Below are 8,010 nucleotides of genomic sequence, written 5' to 3'. Positions count from 1 at the left end.
AAGACAATGATGACGATGAACAAGATGATGATGCTAGTACCAAAACTGATGCAAAAAGTAACCATGATTCTGCCAAGCCCTCTGAAGAAGAAGAGGACTATTACCATGAGAATGGACATCCTGATGACAAATACAAGTTGTTGGAAGAATGTATGAAAGCCATGGAAATTCAGAAAGTACCCGGGCTAGACTTTGAAGAACTAGAACTCATCTCAGGGGTTGTCATTCCTCCAAAATTCAAGACTCCGACCTTTGTTAAGTACGATGGAGTCTCTTGTCCTAAATACACTTGAGGTCTTATGTAAGGAAGATTCAGCCTCATACTGCTGATAAGAAGCTCTGGATCCATTTCTTTCAAGAAAGCCTATCTGGAACACAACTGAAATGGTACTATCAACTCGAGGGTACCAGTATTCATACTTGGGAAGATTTGGCTGTTGCTTTCTACCAGCAATACCAATACAATGTTGATGTCGCGCCAACCCGCATGCAATTACAAAGCATGTCCATGGTACCTAATGAAAGCTTCAAAGAATATGCTCAGAAATGGAGAGACTTGGCTGGCAGAGTTCAACCTCCCTTGGCTGACCGAGAGTTAGTTGACATGTTCATGAGTACACTAACTGGTCCTTTCTACAGCCACTTACTGGGAAGTTCCTCGTCTGGTTTCACTGACCTCATACTGACTGGAGAACATGTCGAAAGTGGTATCCGAAGTGGAAAAATTCAGATGGCTACTTCTTCCGGTGTTGTAAAAAATCCGTACAATGGGAAGAATGAATCCAACACTGTTGGAGCAGTCCTAGCCTCTAATCAAGTGTTGGTACAACAAAAGGCAAACCAGCGTAAACAAGGCGCACCTAAAAGACAATTCACAAAGATCAACATGACTTTGGACGAAGCATTACAACAGTTGCTGAAAGCAGGGTTGATTGCCTTGAAGGATCCTCCTCTGAAGCCTAATACCTCATCTCATCAATATAATCCCAATGCAAGATGCGCTTATCACTCCGACAGCATTGGACATGACACTAATGATTGTTGGTCATTGAATAACAAGATTCAGGATATGATCGACGCTGGGGAAATTGAGTTCAACCCTCCTGCAACCATGCCTAATCACAACAAGAGTGCTAATAATGTGGATGGCTAGAAGGGCGAACTTTCAGATCATTAGTTTTACTATTAGTTGCAATTTCTTTTTTCTGTTTGGTTAAACATTCGACTTATGATAGACATTATCTGTTTTTAATAATCATCATTAGTGCATTGCATATGTTTGTCTGGAATAAAATATTTCGCTATCACTCATTTTAAATTATGTCTTTACTTTGCATATGTTTTGTGATATTCAACTCCTGCTAAGCTGTAAGCCTTTTAAGGGAGGATGATGAAAATGATACCTTGAACACATACAATATGCTTTTGAATGGACTACGCTGACGATGTACAGGCATTGTTTCAATTCCTAAACAGTGGAGACATAAGGATGTTAATCCCTCGTCAACCCCTTTGAGCCTAAGGAGTCGAAGTTTCTTTCTCATACATATTACAACCCTTGATCACAACCTGGGGCAGGGTAGTTACTCAGTTAACTAATTTATACTAGCTTTTGTTTATATAAATAATGATGGGTTCCCGCAACCAGTAAGTCATGGAGTCAATATCCACCAAAAAGGAAAAGTTGTTAAGTTAAAACCTATGAAGGAAACTTACCAAAAATCGAAACATCCCGCTGACTGTAATCTCAAAATAAACAGTTCAGGAAAAAGTTAGGGATAACAAAGTCAAACAAGAGGTCGCTACAAATCCTCGACAAAAGAAAATGTTACAAAAAAGGGATGTCTGTCTGTCCAAATAAACAGCCGGTGCCGAAACCATCATAAAATGTCAATGTCACGACTTCAAGATTTGCTATAACTTAAAGGCAAAGTTAACTGAGCATAGGATCGAAGAACATCACGAAGATTGGGAAGGGTACAAATAATTTTTGAGCCATTATCCTTTGTTTCTTAAACCGTGAACCAAGCCACGTTACAACCCTTGAAAGTGCTAACTGAAGCATGGTTAGTTCGAAAGCATATTGTCACAACAAAGGTATCCTGAATCCTTAAGGTTTACCACAAATGCTGAGTTGATATCTCGTTTTTTTACAAACATCACGTTTTTACAAATATCACGCTTTTACATCTCATGTTTTAATGTTTTTCAAAAACTCAAGACAGACGTATGCATTGCACCTCATGAATTCATTATTAAACATATTCTACTACATAATTTCAAATGTTAGCGACAGAAAGAACCTGCATAGGGTACGACTAATGACTAAAAGTCATCCCGATAGACGAAACCACTTCAGCAACAATATACCTCATAACCAACTCAGTTGATTAAAAGTCAATAAATACAAGGGGCACCACGTGCTTTTTCAAACCAATCTGGGGCAATCAAGTCAAGATTCCAAGAATCTCTCAGGAATGCCAAACAATCAGAGGCATGCACCCAAGTGGGTCTTAAGCTACTTCCCGATCAGTCAGGGGCATCATACTAAGTAATAGGGGCATGTCACCCATAGTACGCATCTCATAAGGTCCTCGCAGGGCGAATGTCTTCAAAATTCCCTAATAGATGAGGCAAAGCTATACAAGGCATGTTCAACACTTCGATCAATACTCATTGGTGTGTCCCACTCAACACAACCCCGTGAATGGCAGTTACTTTAATCACTGGGGGCAATGTTCAAAGCATCCACGAATAGCTCTCAAAAAGCTATCTTCGAATAATCTCCATAAAGGTTTCACAGGAGTACGTCCCCACAAAGTAATCCTTAAGAAGATATCTCCAATGTTCTCTTCCCGACAAATACTTAGTTCCCCAACGGAGTTTTCATCTTCAACACTGTCGGTTCTCCGACACTTTTCTCTTCTCCAACAGGGTTTATTCATATCTCTTATCCCCAGTCAGGGTACATCAAGATCAATCATTCAAATGGCTCTCATCCTCAAGCAGAAATCATAAACCCCCAGCTGAGCATCTTCTATTAAATTGGATAAAATAAAAGTCGGTGGCAACTCTTGCTTACCGCGACATTTCAATAAAGTCAATTCACTGTATTACAGAGATACTCAAAACTACTCTTGAAGGCACATCCAAGGTTAGGATGTCAAGGCTCTAGCTCCTCACAAGTGAGTTTGAAAATCTGAAGATGATAGAAGAGGAATCCATATCTGATTTCAACATTAGATTGTGTGATATGGCCAATAGTTATTTTTCTTTGGGAGAAAAATGCCAGAAGAGAAGCTAATGAGAAAGATTCTCATATCTTTGACTCATAAGTTTGACATGAAAGTAACTGCTATAGAAGAAGCCTAAGACTTAAGCACCTTAAAGTTTGATGAACTCATTGGGTCCCTACAAACCTTTGAATTTCTATAAATAAAAGACCATAAAAGAAGAACAAAGGTGTAGTTTTTGTATCCAATACTCAAGAAAAGGTAGATCAAGGTAATAAGGATACTGAAGATATATTTTGAGATGTTATAGCTTTAGTTGGTAGAAAGTTCAACAGACTTTTGAGAAGGCTCGACAAATAATGGAGGACAAATGTGCAAGACAATATGTCACACATTAGTCCCCAGAGCAAGTACCAATATGAAGACAATTATATCAAAGGAAAAGGACCTAAATTTTATGAATGTGAAGGATTTTCTCACATCAAATCTGAATGTCATACCTTCTTAAAGAAACATAAAAAAGGATTGTCAATCACGGGGTCTGATTCTGATGATGATAGTGAAGGAGAAACAAAAAACTCTGTGATGGCTTTCGCTGGCAAATACGTGTTAACAGATAAATACATGTCTATAGAAAAACCTACTGTAACATATGGAATGCTTCACACGTAGTGGGAGGAAGTCTTCTTGATTGAGGAGAATAGAAGAGAACCATATGTGTGATTCATAAGGAAAAGGAGATGCTTGTCTCAATCATCACAAATTCAGAATAAAACCATAGGTGTGCTTCTGATTGGGATTTAATAAGGTTTGTTGTATTTATTTTAGCAATGCTTGTTTGGTTCGTTTGAAAGCTAGATATGTTCAATAAGATTTAAATTTGAATTTGAAATATAATAAATCATATCTTATTTTTGGAGACAAATATGGAGAATATCATATCCAACATAATAAGATATTTTTTGAACTAAATCAAATCAAATATCCAAAGGAGAAAAGCCCAAAAAACATTGCTATATAAGGAGAATCAAGTCTCATGCTTGAGACATGGATTTTATGCACAATGTTTAGTATCTTTGTGGTAGGATTTGAGTCTTTATAACTTGTATTCCACGTTAATATCATCATAAGGATTATCGTTGAATCTTTTTGACGACCACTCTATGTTTCAGTAACTTGGCATAGCTGTTGGGTTGTCTTAGTTGAGTTGTAAATTCAACATTCAACAGGGTTATTATTAAAGTTGATCACTTGGGATTAGTGATTGAGAGTAAATGAGGGGTTCTCATATTTAGGGGGAGACCTAAATAGAAAGTCACTAGGATTAAGAATAGGCATTGAACATCGTGGGGTTGTGTTCATAGAATACTAAATATACTAATTCGAACTAGTGGATTTCCTTTCTTGGGTAGAGTGTCTTCCAAACATAGGTGTTGTTTGCACCAAATTGGGTTACCAATATCTGATATTAATGACTGATTTTACATTAACTATGTATTACTACCCATCTGTGTGTTAAATCTAGTTTAATTTGTAGGACCAATTGTTCGAACATCGTATCCAACATCTGTCCCCTCAGGAATATAATTTCAATATTTACATTTTTTAACAAAAAGCGAGTGACAAAAATAAAAATATTGTAAAATTAATTTTAACATAAAATGAAAGGCAAACTTTCAATAAGTTGTGCCGCCATCCCTTTTTTAGATGACAAAATCAACCCTTTTAAAAACTACTTCATCGTCCTATAAGGATATGCATGCGCCTTTGTTATAAAACCATTTGACAAATTTAGTGAGTATTAATTAAAGTGTTATAAGTTGGACAAATGGCTCAATAAATCCGGCCTAACATGAAGCTCAATCCAACACAAGATTTTGTCCAACTAGCGTACATATGAATACTCACACTTATGCATGACACCAAAGCATAACACTATCTCCATCTCGACAATTGATAGACATCCAAAGACACTCCGCTTCTTAATTTATATCCACTGATGATGATTTTAACCGTCATCCCTATATAAGGATATTTAATATATATTATGTACAAAAATGAATTTTATGTAATTCGTCTATGTGAACTAAGTCGAGTTGGAGTCGGTTAAATTTATTTTCTATTTCAAAACATTGTATGATCAATGCGCTGAAAGTAAGATAAATTGATAAACATAGCCTATAGCCTACATGAGGTACTGATTTAACATTTTAAAATCTATTAAACTAGTAAGAAACCTGTGCCATCGCACGGGTCTAGTCGGGACTTCACATTACATGTACCTAATTATGACTTGAAAGTTCCTTTATATATATCAAACATATATATTTAACCAAAATGCAACCCAAACTTAGTCATGTTAATCCCAAAAACATAATATAACTTATGATGCAGACTTTGTTAATGATATAACTTATTTTGCCGTTCATAAATATTCACGTAATTTCAATTATATATTAATAATATGTATCAACTTCATATTTATAATAAATCGTACAATCATTTTTATAACTTCAATTTTATAAAATAGTAACAAAAGAAATAGTTAAAAGATAGACATTAAAATGATCAATCAATAACTGATATCTCATAGATACGTTCACATCTACCTGTCAATTATTTTTATAACTTTAATTTTTAAAATAGTAACAAAAGAAATAGTTAAACTATAGACATTAAAATAATCTGTCAACTATATCTGATATTCACATCTACCCGTCAATTCAGATGAGTTAAGAAACCCAAATTGAATCCAAATGAGTTAATTCTAAAAAAAATTTAAACCTCTTTAAGATATTAGCCCATTTTCCCACACATAAAATGTATCACAGCTCCCCGTCAAATGCTTAAAAGTTTCTACATTTAATGCATATTATTATAATATAAAAAAAATAATTTATAAGTTTAAAAATGTATAATTTTAATTAAGGAATTAAACATAGTTAGAGAATAAAATTTATTAAACCTATTTGAGATATTAGCTCATTTTTCAAACCTAAAATGTATGATAGCTCCCGTCAAATGCTTAAAAATTTCTATGCTTAATGTGTTGTTATAATAATTAAAATTATCACAATTAATGTATTTTATTTTTTATATTTTTATAAAGAGCCAAAACTTATTTTTGATGCGGTGATAAAACTTTATATTATGTGTACTAATTAAATAAAATGATAATATATAATTGTAGAAATGTAAAAAGAATGACAATTTTGTATTTTTCATAATAAATTTATGTATGTTTCTATCATAATTGTCTCATGTTCTTTTATCTTTTATCTTATACAAATATTTATAACATTTTTTTAGTATAAATGATACTTTTATCATAAAAAAAACTAACATTTTTTGATAAATTGAAATTTTAATATAATTTATTATATTTTAATAGTAGTTTTAATTATAATTAATGTATTACTAAATTTTAAAAGAAAAACTTAAATAAAACTTTAGTAAATAACCAAAATATTTATTTTAGTAATAAAGTCTATGTACAAACATCATAAACGGATTGATTTGCATAAATAAATTAAATTAATCATGATTGAAATTTTACAATATTTTTTTTGTTGGATAATACTCTTTCTAATTAAATGTAAATTTACTATCAACATCTTTTACGATTAAACAAAATAATTGGAAGATTTTAAAATTAAATTAATGTATTATTTAATGGTAAGATTTTAATTAGTAAACACAATAATTGAAAATATAAAAATATTAAATACAGTAGTTATGAAAGTGGACATATTAGACGTGATATCGTTTCATTCTTTATTTTTTATTTTATTATTTTTATTTTAGACATATCTTTCCATTAATTACAATAATTCAAATTTTATAGTCAAACTTATTTTCTATATTTTTAAGAAATCTATTTATTTTTACGCAAACCTTTCGATATACCATTCATCATCATATTCATAAATTCATAACCAAAATTTTAAAAAAAAAAAACTTAAGCATGACACCGAAGCATAACACTATCTCCATCTCAACCATTGATATACGTCCAAAGACACTCCTCTTCTTGTTTTATATCCAATGATGATGATTTTAACGGTCATCCCTATATAAGGATAACCATTCCTTGTATACCTAGCTTTACATAACAGTATACATAGTCAAAATATCATTAATTTATTTTTGACAATAAGCATTATACACCAATCAAAATGGAAGAATTAACTTATCTCTTATCTCGCTTTTAAGTACGATTTGGGTTAGACATCTTTTTCTCCAAATCTTCTAAGTACGATTTGGGTTAGACATCTTTTTCTCCAAATCAATTTAAATATTTAATATATATTATGTAAAAAAAATGAATTTTAAGTAATTCGTCTATGTCAACTAAGTCGATTTGGAGTCGGTTAAATTTATTTTCAATTTCAAAACATTGTATGATTAATACGCTGAAAGTAAGATAGATTGATAAACATAGCCTATACATGAGGGACTGATTTAACATTTTAAAATCTATTAAACTGAAAAAATCAAATACACAACATAACAAACTTTTAAAACTTGATTCACTTAAATTAATTAAAATTTATTATTATTATTATTATTACTATTATTATTATTATTATTATTATTATTATTATTAATAATAATTATATCTACTTAAATTACACGTGTGAAATACGCACTTGGATATTAATATATTGCTCGATAACTACCTATTTAATACACATATTATGACTAGTGTATTAAATAGGTAGTTATCGAGCAATATATTAATATCCAAGTGCGTATTTCACACGTGTAATTTAAGTAG

The sequence above is a fragment of the Vicia villosa genome, linkage group LG1 (assembly GCF_029867415.1).
Source record: "Vicia villosa cultivar HV-30 ecotype Madison, WI linkage group LG1, Vvil1.0, whole genome shotgun sequence".
In the NCBI taxonomy this organism is placed as follows: domain Eukaryota; kingdom Viridiplantae; phylum Streptophyta; class Magnoliopsida; order Fabales; family Fabaceae; genus Vicia; species Vicia villosa.
The sequence above is the reverse complement of the archived record's forward strand: the minus strand, read 5'-3'. Positions refer to the sequence as shown.